General features: G+C 37.8%; 1 long non-coding RNA gene across 2 annotated transcripts in view; it reads right to left on the bottom strand.

The window, feature by feature from the left end:
- Positions 1-1,349: 1,349 nt before the first annotated feature.
- Positions 1,350-15,175, bottom strand: part of LOC144241751 (uncharacterized) — a 131,500-nt gene continuing 117,674 nt past the window's right edge. The window contains exons 1-3 of one of the 2 annotated variants that reach the window (XR_013338182.1): positions 11,160-11,256; positions 5,563-5,707; positions 1,350-1,509 (exon numbers count right to left, since the gene is read on the bottom strand). This is a non-coding gene — a long non-coding RNA (uncharacterized LOC144241751). Of the gene's footprint in view, positions 1,510-5,562; positions 5,708-11,159; positions 11,257-15,175 lie in introns of those variants that run through there. The other variant, XR_013338181.1, reaches the window with a different exon arrangement.

Here is a 15,175-nt window from a genome sequence, read left to right as displayed (position 1 = left end):
TGGTTCAGTCAGTTAAGCTTCTGACTTCAGCACAGATTATGATCTCGTGGTCCGTGGGTTCGCGCCTCGTGTCAGGCTCTGTGCTGACCACTTGGAGTGTGGGGCCTGCTTCAGATTCTGTGTCTCCCCCTCTCTCTGCCTCTCTCCTGCTTCCATTCTGTCTCTCTCTCAAAAATAAAACATTATAAAGAGAAAGAGATAGTAGGAAAACCATACACAAATGTACTCACTTTTCCTCAGCGAACCCACACATTATAGTGTCCAACTCTGATAACCCAGCTTTTTTTTTTTTTTTACCACCTTTTATATGGTAATTTGTCAAACTTATAGCTATCTTATTCCATTGTCTATTAGCTCAGTTCAAATGCTACCATTTACTAGGCTTTACTCAATATAATCCTCTCAATTTTCCCTACTGAATTTCAAGTTTCATTCCTCACATATCCTCCAAACCTCATTTCATACGATTGTGCCAATACATTTCAAATTGATAGGGTTCAATCCAGAAAAATAAATGGCAGGGGGCTGAAACATGACTGAAGAAACTATTTGCCCAGACTACATCTATCAGAATACTTAGAAAATAAACTGGGGGTCTGACTATTTTTAATTTTCTTTATGATGAATCCAAGGTAAATGTCTTAGATATGTGTGCTGTGATAAAGCATCCTCTCAACGTGGGAACTATTAAGTTACTTCTGTTTAGTAAAAGGGCATGCTAAGTGTCTTTAGCATGTTTTCTTAAGGCAATTACAGATGATACAGGCCTTCTCACATGAAAATGTTTAGGCACCTGGCACAGTCACAGAAATAACTGCTTTCCATATTTTGATTATATGAATTAAAGTGTTGTTATTTTCACCTTTTCAAAAACCTCTTTAAAGATGGTGAAGAAGTAAAACCAGTCCATATCCTGGGTGCTTTGTGTTACAGTAAGCCAGAGTTGGCAACCATGGTGCCTACAAACAATTCAGCAATTAGAAAGGTGAAAATGGTAAAATGGATAGCAATGAAGAATTATTTAAAAACATTTTTTAATGCGTATTATTTTTGATAGAGACAGAATGTGAGAGGGGGAGGGGCCGAGAGAGAGAGAGAGGGAGACACAGAATGTGAAGCAGGCTCCAGGCTCTGAGCTGTCAGCACAGAGCCCAACTTGAGGCTCGAACCCACGAACTGTGAGATCATGAACTGAGCCTAAGTCAGATGCTTTACCGACTGAGCCACCCAGGCGCCCCTTGAAGAACTATTTTTAAACTGATGAAATGATTTACTATAACAACCCATCTTGAACATATTTATTTTAATTCTGAAATGGAATGATTAAATTTAATTATTTCAGATGTATTCTTCCACCCAAAATTGAAACCAATGAAGTGAGAAGTACAGGAAGGGTAGTGTTAGAAGCAGCAGGTCTGCTTGCACCAGAAAAGGAAATGGAGGCCACGAGCTCTGCAGAGACACCAGACCAGCCAACTACACAATGGGATGATCAGATTGAGGACCACACTGAAACCAAACAAATGAATAATTGATAAGAATATCAAGTGAGTAAAGCAGCAGGTCAGAAAAGCATGAGCCACTAAATTAGAAAGACAAGTCCTGAATGCCTAAGTCCACCTCATTCAGCTTTTCACCATGGTTACCCATCATTTTTGTTTAGAATCTTCAGAGTACTTTAAATCAGCAGGGTAAATGAGAGATATTTTCTTCATTGATCCCTACTCACCTGGCCCCAGATACGCCGATATGTGCCAATTACTTTTTCTATTAAAAATAAAGCTCAGTAAAAATCACAAGGGAATTTCAAAGTTTCCTTATATATGGTACACTCTGAAGACAAAAAGGAAACTCTATTAGGTTCTTTTAAAAATTCATATATTAATAATTATTTAATGCATAATTGGCCTAGATCCACTGGCAAAAACTGTCTATGTAATATAAGCCACATAAATCCTTCCACATAAAAAATTATATTTATTTATCACTGTTAGCTGGAAGTAGGAAGGTATGTTTTATTTTATTTTGATGTCCTTGTTAGCTACAGTAAAAATGAGACTGTAACATAATGAATTTTCTAGAGGCAGTTGTGTGTGTCTGTGTGTGTGTGTGTGTTTGCACGCACACACGTGAGCACCTGTATCTGTTTCTGTGTGTGTGTGTGTGTGGTTTTTAATTGTTTTAGAAAGAGAAGTTAAATTTTGGATCCTTTGTATTTCCTTCTGTTTTTCCCCAGAAGTCCCCAGAGAATTCTAAAAACACATCTGGGATTTTGGTTCTTCTCTTTAAGTAAAATTACATAAATATTTTCACTTACAGTAAACATCCCTCCAGGCTTGGTGTTGCTATTGCTGTTATTTATATTCTCTAACCTTCTACAAGATACTTTTACTGTGAATAAAGAGGTCTTTTAAAAATTCACTTAGTAGCTGACCCCATTTACCAATATGCATGGTCTCAACACTATTACCAGGGGAGAGGTTTCTACTGAAGTCTCTGTCAAGAAGTGCATAGATTCAATGAGCATTTATTGAGCATCTTCTCTGTGTCGACCATATGAATATGACACCAGTCAGTCCATACCTGAGAAGTACCAGCTCTTATCAGAGGTTGTTTGCATATACTGCATATTCACATACACACTCAATCATTCATTTAGTAGGTACCTAATGGTACAGTAATAAGTACCAGGAACTGTGCTGGTCCAGAATTAGAAATATAAATACAACATATATTCAAGCTTTTCGCTGCTCACACATTAATAGGAAAGAGGGGCATACCTACCAAAAAACCTCTATGAGAAGTGCATTAAGGGAAATTTGTCAAAGATACTACAATTGCACAGGGTAAAGATACTGAGCTTTGTACAGGGCCCTCGAGGAAATCTGTACAACCAGTGGGCATGCTTGAAGCTGACAAATAAGGAATGTGATTTTCTCATTCATTTGGGCAGCAAGTTTCCTACAAGTGTGTCTCAATCCATCCCCCTTCAGACCACCCACCAAATGTCTCTGTTTCTGGGCACAGTTACCACTTGGCATCTGCTGAGATGTGTAGCAAGGGTATTAATTACTGCTCACTATGTGATTAATGTGGCTGATAGTTCTTGATGAGGTCAGTGTGTTCTGTGGATCTTAGATTAATGATTCCGATATGACAGACAGCAAGCCACTAAATGGTTACCAGGTGGCAAAAATATTGTGTTACCCTAGGCAGAACCAAACAGAGTAACATAGCTAAGAAATCAACTCATAGAAAGATCAATTACTTGAAAACAGTTTCCCCACATTTTACCACATAATTTAATTTTTCACATATTTATATTTAGGAAACAAAGTGACTTCTCAACTGTTCTCTATAAAATCCAAATAAGTTATGTGAAAGGGGTGCCTAGGTGTCCCAGTCAGTTAAGTTTTGACTCCTGGTTTCAGCTCAGGTTTCCTGGGATCAAGTCCTGTGTCAGGCTCTGCACAGACAACACAGAGCCTACTTGGAATTCTCTCTCCATCTCTCTCTGCCCCTCTCCTGTTCCCTCTCTCTTTCAAAATAAATAAACAAACTTTTTTTAAAATTATTTGAAGACAAAACATAGATTTGCCTTCAATGAAGCATAGGGGGGAATATCAGGTTTAGTCTGCACTGTCTCACCACTGGACAGAAGGAGCCACATAAATGTTAAGTAATTCAACCTTACTACTTACATATCTAAACACTTAACCATTTAGATAGACTAAGCATATTTATGAGAAGACAGCAGAAGATATTTCCTGAGATTCTGTAGGAAAATTCTATTTGTATACTGTCTTAAATGAAGTACTTTACTAAAAAAAGGTTTTTAAAAGATTTTTAAAAATTAAAAAAAAGAAACAACCAAAAGAAAATAGTCTGACAGAAGAAAACTGAATGGAACAGAATTAATTATATATTTTCTTCCCATCTAGTAAAAACAGCAAAAGTCCCAACACACAAAACTTACATCTTCCCCAGGTCATAAGCTCAATGAGGAAGAAGCCATTCATTACTTATTCTTATATTCCCAGCACTGAGAATAGCATCCAACATAGGGGCTGAATCATTTCATTGAGTCATTTATTTACCAGCCATATCTAGATTATGGGGACTTGGCCTTGACATATTATGCCATTGGGCATATGGGACCTTGGCTTCCTATATCTAGGGTCAGTCTGCAAAGAGGCATACCATGCATGTCCCTGAGCATACCACAGGCACAATGTGTGAGCTGCAATAAAAATGGAACCTACACCACTCTTCCTAAAGGCCTTAATTTAGTTCCTGAAGCAGGATGGCTGGTGGTGGGTAGGAATATTGTGTGTCCCAGAGACTAGAACATTTCACCATGCAATGCTTTGTGTGCGTTTCACTCAATAACGCTGGCCTCACTTATGACCTTTCCGCTTGTGCAACTTTTTAAAATTTATTTATTTATTTATTTATTTATTTATTTATTTTGAGAGAGAGAAAGAGTATGCAAGTGGAGAAGAGGTAGAGAGAGAAGAGAGACAGAAACCCAAGCAGGCTCCACACTGCCAGTACAGAGCTCAATGCAGGGCTTGATCCCATGAACTGTGAAATCATGACTTGAGCTAAAATGGAGCCATACCCTCAACTGACTCAGCCACCCAGGTGCCCCATTTATGCAACTTTTATCATCATAAATAAGACTGCTAAGGTGACAGTAAAATCTCATATGATCAGCCAGAGTGATACTTTTCAAATGACAGTGGATCATGCCATTCTTCAGCTAAAGCTCTGCAGTGACCCCTCCATTTCCCTCAGGTAAAAGCCAATGTCCAGGTAAAATCTGGTCTCCCTCACTTCCCTCACTCCTCCCTCTTGTCTCGGAGCACTGGCAGTGCTCTCCTGCCTCAGCTTTTGTACTATATCGCTGTTACTCTTGTCCTTCCTGTGTTCATTTCTTTGCCTAAAGGTGACTCTCTCAATGTGCTCTATCCTGCTCACCATATTTACAGCTAGAACCTTTCTCACCACATATCTCCCATCCTCTTATTCTGTTTAATTTTCTGCATAGCACTTACAATGCTCTAACATAGTATATACAAACTTATGAAATTTAGGACTGGCCTCGCTTTACTAGAAGGTAAATTCTATAAAGACGGGGATTCTTCCGTACCTGGGTGGCTCAGTCGGCTAAGCATCCAACTTTGGCTCAGGTCATGATTTCACAGTTCCTGGGATTCAAGCCTTCATCAGGCTCTGCGCTGACAGCCCAGAGCTTGGAGCCTGCTTCTGATTCTGTGTCTCCCTCTCTCTGCCCCTCCCTGCCTGTGTGCGCTCTCTCTCTCTCTCTCTCTCCCACCTCCCCCTTCCAAAAATAAATAAATAAACATTAAAAAAAGAAAAAATATATAGTTTAATTTCTCACTGGGATGGAAGAGGAAGGGATGGACCATAGGAGAAGTCATGTTAGAAATATTCCTTCTCCAGAATTTACCATAAAAGATTTTCACAACCACCTAATAAACACTCTACCTGCAAGAAAAAAAAAAAAAAAAAAAACTTTTAAGAAGAGATGATCCTTACCTTGAAAGCAATTTTAAGGTTTTCAGAAGAATGATGAATGTCTATGCATGCTACACAGAAATTTGCCAGCAAAGGAAAACTTCTGTCTAGATTTCATCTGTCAAAGCTGCAGGCAGTCTACATCTGCAGAACCCTCCTGGCACTTCTAATGGCATAAATATGTAAATAAATATATAATATAGATGTTAATATAAATATGTATTTATAAATATATATGCATGTACTTATATACAAATATACACATACACACACACACACATACATACACTATAGGAATATCATGTTCCTGTCACCATTTTAGCCCTGTTAACTAGCCCCAAAACACTTACCAGTTTTCAATACCCAGTACATAACTGTAAAAGCCTACCTATATACGAAAGAGTTCCTCATTTATTTTCATAATCAATTTTAATGTTTTATGATTTTTTATAAAAGGGTCTCCAGGACAGAACACCAAATTATAACCTTATGCTTATAGAAAAATAAATCAATTAACTTGAAAACCTTGTTCAAAACAAATTAGGTGAGACCTGGAAGTGGTCAATATCCTCAGCACTATGCCTAGATTGGTTCTAAACTATGATGAATTTCCAATACATATTGCTCTCCACTTCCTCACACTGAGGATATTTTGGTCTTCTGGCGTATAAAAATGGTATAAGAATCTTGACTGCACAATTAATCATAACAGCAAAAACTGTTTTTAAATCCCCCTGGAAATATGAAACTGTTAAATCACTGTTAATTCCAAATTTAATTCAGTTATATGTCATTTAAGTCTATGATGCCATTGATTGTGTGATACATAATTATTTTATGTCACTAAGAAAGAATAAAACACTGCCAATTATAATAGCACAATATCTCTGACTACAAGGAATATCCCAATTTCAGAGATTTTTAAGGTGGGGGAAATGTCTATCTAAATCAATGAGTCACTTATTAGTATTTAGGAGAGTTATAACCAAGGTGGCCAAATATTCTCTTTTTCTACCAGAACAACAGTGAGAGGAAATTAATTACTTGAGTAAGCTACTACTTAGTAAGAATGTTCTTATGACACTACAGATTATCAAACACGACACCAGATTCAAGAATAACTGTAGAATAATTCTAGAATGGAATAATTCTGACTTGCATGAGCCATACAATTAATCATGATCCATAAGAACAAGATCTACAAGAAATTGGTCTGGATATAAAAGAAATTACATTTTGGCTACAGTCTTTTTGAAGGAAATATCATGTTTCGAAAAAAGCATTGTCTTAGGATAATATTGGCTCTTCTTAAATTCATGAAGTAATTGATTTTCCCAAATTGTTTTTATTAGAATTCTGAATTTTCACAAAACGCCTTTGTCTAATGAAAATATTCACCAATATGATCCTTTATATCCGATTTTTCTTCATGCTGTGCTCTAATGGGAAACTAGAAAATGTCATTCTAAAAATTGTTTTGACAAATAGCAGGTAAATCGCATAACATAAGCAAGATAATGCTTAAAATGGGAGAGGATTTGGCAGCCAAAGAGCCAAGAAAGAAAAATGAAAACCACTAGTATGAAGACTGAAAGCATTTACAGAATTTCAAGAATGCGTGACTAGATCTTTCAAAATGGGAATTATAAACAATAAGAAATGTCATGCAGCAACTTCATTTTATGTAGAACCATGTAAGTAAATGTACCATTTGATTTAATAATGAAGATATGAAAAAGATAAACTGTTAACAAAATACAGTCTGCCGTGGTGTCTTTCAGTAATGGTGTATATGTTTTAAAAGGAGTAAGTCAATAGATGTAAGATTAAAAAACATTATTCATCTCGTTCACACAGCAGGGTGACTAAGCCTGCTGTCAAGGAACATGTTACCTCCCTGCTCCCTGATGGAGTCCCTTTAATAGGCGGAGATGAATGTAAGTGTTAACTATTATATCAACAACAAAAAATAAAAGCAGCTATTGAAACAAATGATCCCACTAATTGAATATGTGTATGTCTTTAGACAGACAGGTATTGTTGCCTGAAATTTTTATAATGCCATAGGAATAGAGGTTTACCAATTAAATGACAAATCAGGTTCAATACCAAGTAGGTCTCTCAAGCTTTAGCTGATCCCTCACAGACAGAAGGGCTTAAATATGAGTCAGGGAGTCCATGTGTGTTAATTTTAAACATCAACAGAATCTAAACCATGACTTGAAAAGTTCACTGCTTCCTAACTAATGTTGTTTCAAAAGTAGGAGATAGCTTAAATTATGAATAGGTCAAACTGCCTTGGACATGTCTATAGTAATGTGAGAGGTCTCTAGGATCCAGAAAACCTGTCTGGAATGCAAGACACCTTACTATAAAGACTGTGGCCTTTTTGTTCTCTTAAAGTACCCACAAACCAATGAAGTGTCATTTGGAAAAAGTCACTTGAAAAAAGTCAGAGCATCAATTCTACAAATGAGCTACTTCCAAATTTCCAAAGTTTTGACCCTAACCTATCCTTAAGTCAAAATGGAAAATAAAACTCCCTCTAGTCCCCATTCTTTAACTTAACTTTTCTTTTGTTCCAGGCTGTTCTGTATTCATTGGCTCCCTTTTCCTGAGTCTCTCAGTTTTTTCACCTAATTTCCACTCGCAGAGAATGACGTGATAAACTTTTGCCAAGTAAGGACCTAACAAATTATTTCTGCTAGTAACATGTACATTTCAAAAGAGAATAGTCTAGGAGATTAATAATGTATCGCTAACACTGGGATTTCTGGAGATGGCTTTTAGGTAATAAAGAACGAAGCTAAGCCTCATTTATATTAAGTTGAACTGTATCTCATATTTCACATGCCACAACTACATATCCTTCCAGATTTCATAACCTCTTATTAATAATTTTGCATGGAAATATGTAGAATTTTCCAGATTAAATAGAGAAGAAAGTATTCACATATATGGTTTCATGAAACTCACATGATTCAGTACAAAAGGAGTTTGGTATTACAGAATAATTTCCAGCTCCATCAAGTAGTTCTACAAAATTTTGCAACCATTTATTACAGAATGTTTTCACTCTGTCTATTCAGGACAAGGTAATGAAATGAAAATAGCAGTCTTTTATCAAGCCTGATGGATTTTTTTGTTTTACTATCATATCCTTTAAAATAGAAAATGTAGCCTGGGGACACCTACAAATGTGTGGCAAATGTCAGAAAAGAAAGAAGTTTTTGTAGTTTATAGTATTTTTAACTCACAGCATTAATTATATGTTTTTGGTCAATATTTTACTTTTAAGTAGCCCCAATTTGTGGCCACAATTTTGGATTTTCAGTCTCTATATCAAGAAACACATAGAGAAAGAAAGAAAGAAAAAGAAAGAAAGAAAGAAAGAAAGAAAGAAAGAAAGAAAGGAGGGAGGGAGGGAGGAAGGGAGGAGGAAAGAAAGAAAAAGGGGGGGGAGGGACAGAGGAAAGGAGGGAGGAAGAGAGAGAAGGAAGAGGAAAAAGAGAAGGAGAGGTTGGAGAAGGGGAGTGATGCCTTTTCTGTACAAGAGACTCACTTTTTTGAATATCAAAACTGGCCAAGACAAACAAACTCCACTTGTTGAAATTTACACGGGAGTACGAGGTAATCACCCAGGTTTCTCCATTGAACCACCTTTGCCACAAATTTCATCTCAACTTATTTTATACACAGTCCTAGTTACACACGTAGAATCACAAGGCAAGGTTTAAAACTGCACTGATACCCTGGAGCTATCCCTGAGGTTTTCATAGTACTGGCTGAGGGTGCAGCCTGGGCATCAGATCTGAAAGCTCCTCAGGTGATTTGTAACTGCAGACTCTCAGCATTCATTAAAGGACTGAAAACAGAGCTACTGGGGCACCTGTTTGAGCTGACTGTGCTTGACTGAGCCCCAGACTCAGGGGTTCCTTGAATCCCCCTAGGATCTCCACGTTTATTCAGTGAAATGGGAACAATTGTGGAAGCAGTCTCACATGACGGCTCTCTGACCCACTAATCTCCCTCTCTCCTGACTCACACTGCAGTAGAGGAAGTCACAAACAGCCTAGCCAGTAAACGACCCCTGCCATTGGGTTGCCTTTCTTTGACTACAGTAAAGACACAGAAACTGCCTTTCAAAAATGCAGATAGTGCAGGAACAAGGCTGCCATCTGGTGGCCTTCCTGGCCATCTCACACTTCTTTCTCCAAAAAGAAGTATGAATGACAACATACCCTCCACTTCATTTACATACGAGACTCAAGCTTAAATATTCCCCTCCGTGGTGATGGCGACGGGGGACAGAAGGGACAGCTGTGATGACGGGCAGACCCTGAAGGGAGAGAGGAACCAGTATCCCAGAAGATCAAGTGGAACCACTCTCACCTCAAACATTCTTCCTCCACCTGTCTGCCTTCAAAGTTCGGTGTTAATGACTTTCAGGAGACAAGTTAGCCCAAATGGGGTAAGAGTTGTGTTACCAGGAAGGATCTAATACGCCAGCTCCCAAGTTCAATGTGCAGTAGAATCACCTGGAGGGCTTGTGAAAATCCAGATTGCGGGCCCCCCCACCCCTAAGTTTCCAATTAAGGCGATCTGGCTTTGGGCCTGAGGATTTGCATTCCTAACAAATTCCCAGGTGATGCTGCTAGCCCAGTGACTGCACTTTTGAGAACCACTGGACAACTGTAAAAAAAAAAAAAATTAGTTAATTGTTAACAGTTCATAATCTAATAAAGCCCATAACACCCCTCAGTCAGCTGAGACAAGAATGGGTGAAATATTCATAGACTGACTGAGGTAGTGGCCAAGGTGAAAAGATGATGTCCCTTTGGGAGGAAGGAAGGGAGATATCAGGCGAGTAGCATAAGGGAACCAAAAATACCAGCAAAGGAGTGGTGTAGATTAAGACTGGACAAAAAAAAAAAAAAAAAAAAGCCATCTTTATTGTTTCGGCTAGTGTCCTCTAAGAGCCTCTGGGAATGCATGGTCTCTTACCGAAATATCAAATCATCCCAATCCATTTAGTTTAGCAGGGAGCAGACATGATTCGCAAGCCAAAATGACAAGCTAGGATAGATTTCAAACCGAGGGTTTTACAGAGACATAGCAACCAAAGATATATTGGTCTGTGTTCCAATTGCGCCATCTAGTGGAACTTGTTTTACATCAAACAGCGTAAAATGGTACCAGTTTACTTTTTGAAAGGAAGAGGGCCTCATCAGGTGCTAATTGCGATACAATCCAGAAGGGCAAGTAAACAAAAACAGTAAATTGTAGCTATGTGAAAGACATTTTTGCAATCATGCATAATGTGTCCTATGAAAACAGAGCAAAGCTATTAGCTGAGAAATTTGCATACACAGAGAAATATGTACAAATAGCTTTTCCAGAATACACTGGTAAGAAGAGGTAGCAAAAAGGGGGAAATCATATCAAAACACTAGGCTTATATTTTTCTTTATATGCTAATTCCTAAAACCTCCTCATAATAACTAATAATTATGAAAATAAGGAAAAAGCTCAAGTTCTATATAACTTGTAAAATTCATATAATGATTATATATGTATATGTATATATAATTCATGTAATGATGTATGTAACCACATACCTTATTAAACAGTTGAATAAGCTGAATTCTTTATTCTCTACTATGGACCCTATGAAGAGACAGAGTAGGAAGGAAAAAAGATGCTAAATCACTACTGCTAGCCCTGAGAAGAGAAAGAAAGGAAAAAAAATTAAAATTTAAAAATTCAAGATGTTAAAAGTCTGCTTCACTGGCCTACAACTCTGTTCTAGGTGAGCTGATAGTTTAAGGGTAAGTAACTACTCACTGAACATTCAGTTGAACATTAATTAACAAAATGCAATTTTATTTTTTCCAATTACTGGTCCAGATGTGATTGTTTGACTACTGCTTTCTAGCCTCTGAGTATCTTAAGCAGATGCCATCAATGTCTGATCATCTCCATGATTTGAAATATTCATAAAACTCGACCCAGCCTAAGCTAGTGACACTGGTGATGCACAGGGGTCTGACCTGACCCTTCTCCTCTGACTTCAATGTCACAAAGCCAACTTGGGATCTTTTTAGAAATGCAAATTCTCAGGCCCAAGTCGAGAGGACAAAGTTCCTCTCAACATTTGTCATGTGCAGTTAAATGCAGGGTCTCGTGTTCTGGGATAAAACAATAGCACACAGTTGCTTTGATACTACATGGCTTGGTCCCAAACTCTTCCTCGGGTATCTTTATAAATATTGTTAATAAAATTTTTCCTAGCCCATATTTCCTATCTCAAGTGAGATTTCAATATGTCCAAGATTTTTAAAATTACATTTAAGAAAGTATATATAACTCTATAGAGAACCCCTGAATATATTATATTTCAGTACCTTCAACTCAGGTTTTATTAAATTGTGTTTCTATTTCATATATCAAGAATCCCTGTTCTAATAAATCTTCATTGAATTTTATATGTACTCAGCGCTCTGCTTTGAGCAAAAGATAAGTATCTTAGGTTGGGTTCCCAAAAGGCAGACTCTGAGATGAAGATTCATAAGTAAGTGATTTATTAAGAAGATGCTCCCCAGAGAAATCAGTAAGGGAGAAGGGAAAGCAGAACAGCGAGAAGCCAGGCAAGGATGTGTTTCAGACTAAGTCCCATGGAGGGTACCCTCACCTTAATCCTGCAGGGAACTCTGACACTTACCCAAACAAAGCAAAGGAGCTGGGCTTTCATATTCCCAGGCACATTACTCATGAGATAAGGAGCCGGAGGTTGGCCTGGCAAAGAAGGTTTACAGGTGCTGGCCATTGGAACTAAAACCATGCCAAGGCTGCAGGACGGGTGAAAAGGTAAGTGAAAGATATACAAGAAGATCTGGGTGGAACACCAACAAAATCTCTAATTGGTATAAAACGTGTTTGCTTTTCATCGGCATATTACATTCTACATGAGTAACAGATAATAATAACAACAACAGATGGAGGCCAGTATTAGACCAAATATAGCCACGTACAAAGTTAAGTTCCAGCTGACATACATTATAGTAAACAAAAAGCAGTGGTTCCCCAAACTTCACTGCACATTGGAATTACCTGGGGATCTAAAACACACCCCCTGGGGGGGGTGTAACCTGGGCATGGGAATTTTTTTAAAGGCACCCCACCTCCAGGTGATTCTAATCTTCAGGAAAGTTTGGGGACCACGGCAAGAGAGAGACTATAACTGTTCCCAGTTGGGGAAGAGACATAAGGAAAATGGTGGGGCTTGGACTGGTTCTTAAAACATAGTTAAAATTGGGGAAACAAGAAATAAGAGGGAGCTGACATGACTGGGAAGTAATGTAGCCTAAGTTAAAAGGTAAAAATTTGGATGACTAATAAAGGAAAATAAGGAAACCAACTTAAAAAGTTCTTGCTGTGACTAGGAAAGACAAGATTTTATAGATAAAGTGAATCCCTGTTACAGTCAGCCCAGAAGTCAAGTAAAATATTTTGAACTTGACCCAGTGGGTAGGCACTGTAGATTTTTTAATAGAGGATTGCAATGATAAAAGTGGTGTTTAAAGAAAACTATTCTAGCAACAATACGAAAGACAGATTCAAATTGCAAGAGACTGGAGTCACTGAGGTCTGCTGAGAGGCCATTTCAGTAATCCTGGGATTTGATAGGGTCTTCACTAGGGCAATAGCTGTCAGAATTGAAAGGAACGGACAAATAAGGAAATGTATTTTAAAGAAAAGATAGGTCTTGGATCCTGGATATAGAAGCTAAAAAGAGGAAGGTATTAAAGATAAGTTTAAATTTAGTAGGCAATGGGAAGTATAAACTGATGTGTTTTTTCCACATGTATATTAACCCCATGACCCACTTTCAGATGGGCTGGGGTACATGAGGTGGATATGCTCTTTTTAAGGTGTCAAAGAAGTAAAAGAGAAAAAAGATACCAAATCCTTTGCTTTAAATAACTAATAATATAATAATAATAAAGATGATTGCACATATAATATCAAAGATTCTCAAGGAAAATCATTAAGAAAGTCTTTTTTTTTTTCCTCCCTCTATGCAAACTCTCCCTGGAAAGGAAAAAGAAACTAAGAAAATTAAGTAAGAAGAGGAGAATTTAGAGACTCTGAATAAGGACTTGGGACACTGCCCACCCTCATTTCTCTACCTCTTCCACATTCCTAAGTACTGTGGGTCAAAAAGGGTCAGAAAGATGTACAACCCTCCTTTATTCTTAGGGACCCAAGGATAGAGTGGAATGTATCCCCTTTATTATCCCACACAATGACATCAAAACTTGTGATTTCTCAGGCACACAGATCTTTTTTTTTTTTTAAATTTTTAGTGTTTATTTATCCTTGAGAGAGTGAGAGAGACAGAGAATGAGCAGGGAAGGAGGAGAGGGACACAGAATCTGAAACAGGCTCCAGGCTCTGAGCTGTCAGCACAGAGCCCTACGCGGGGCTCGAACCCACGAACCGAGAGATCATGACCTGAGCCGAAGTCGGACGCCCAACCGACTGAGCCACCCAGGCGCCCCTCAGGCACACAGATCTTGATAATGGTCCTATATCTCAATAGGCCTGGAAAGGGGTCCTCACGAAACTTTAGTTTTTTGATAACTGGTAGCCCAAAGGGGTGTTAGGTATGGTGATAAAAAATTACGGCAGCAGACAGTGACAATGGACCTTCAGTTCTCACACTTTAGTGGTACCCCCAAAGACATCTCAGCTAAAGTAAAACCAATGTTGATAAACAAAGATGATGTCAAGAGGATTCTACATCTCAGCCAATGATAGCTTGGGGCAGATCAAGACTGAGACAGAGACCTCGCGCACCAACAATGCATTCTCTGCAGGAAAGTTAAAAAGATTAGGATATAAAATATGAAAAAACATATATAAGTATATATATAAGAATATAACATAAATATTAAATATGCATGACTGGGAGATCACTGAATTTGATTGAGTTTAACAAGAAGTCATTAAAGTGAGTTTTCCTAGGAGTGATTGGGTTGCTTTGTTACCATGAGAAGGAACAATGCATGGGGTGAAAATATAATTACATTTTCGTTATAGGAAAATAAGAAATGGTACATTTTACACATCCGAATTTTCACTCTTTGAAAATCACACTGACTTCATAAGGTTTTGAGCTAATATGATAGGAAGAATGGCGGCACCAACACAGTGAGCCTTGCTTGGGGGCATGTCAACTTTAAGTAACAAGAAAGGCAGCAGAAACCGTAGGCAGGTTATGTGGAAACACAGAACTAGAGCCAGACTTGAAGATAAACACAAAGTTACAGATTCATTCAGCAGCGATTAGAATGGAGGTGATCATTGAAGCCAGGGCAAATGCACAAAGAAAAGCAAACACCCAAAAGCTCTGAACCTCTAAATTGCTCCTTTAGGACAGAAAAGTAAGCTTTGCATTTTAAATATTGGTGGATTTATTCATGTATATAAAAGGACATGACATAAAATGTAAAAACTTTCACCCCCTTTGTGTCTTTTTCACTATCTGATTGAACTGAATAAATCATAGGAATTTAGTAGGCTTATTTTTTTAACTATTTATTTTATATATTTATATTTAATGTTTTCAAAT

The sequence above is a fragment of the Crocuta crocuta genome, unplaced genomic scaffold, assembly GCF_008692635.1.
Source record: "Crocuta crocuta isolate KB4526 unplaced genomic scaffold, BGI_CrCroc_1.0 scaffold17, whole genome shotgun sequence".
Lineage (NCBI taxonomy): Eukaryota > Metazoa > Chordata > Mammalia > Carnivora > Hyaenidae > Crocuta > Crocuta crocuta.
Note: the sequence above shows the minus strand (reverse complement) of the source record. Positions and strands in the feature narration are given on the sequence as shown.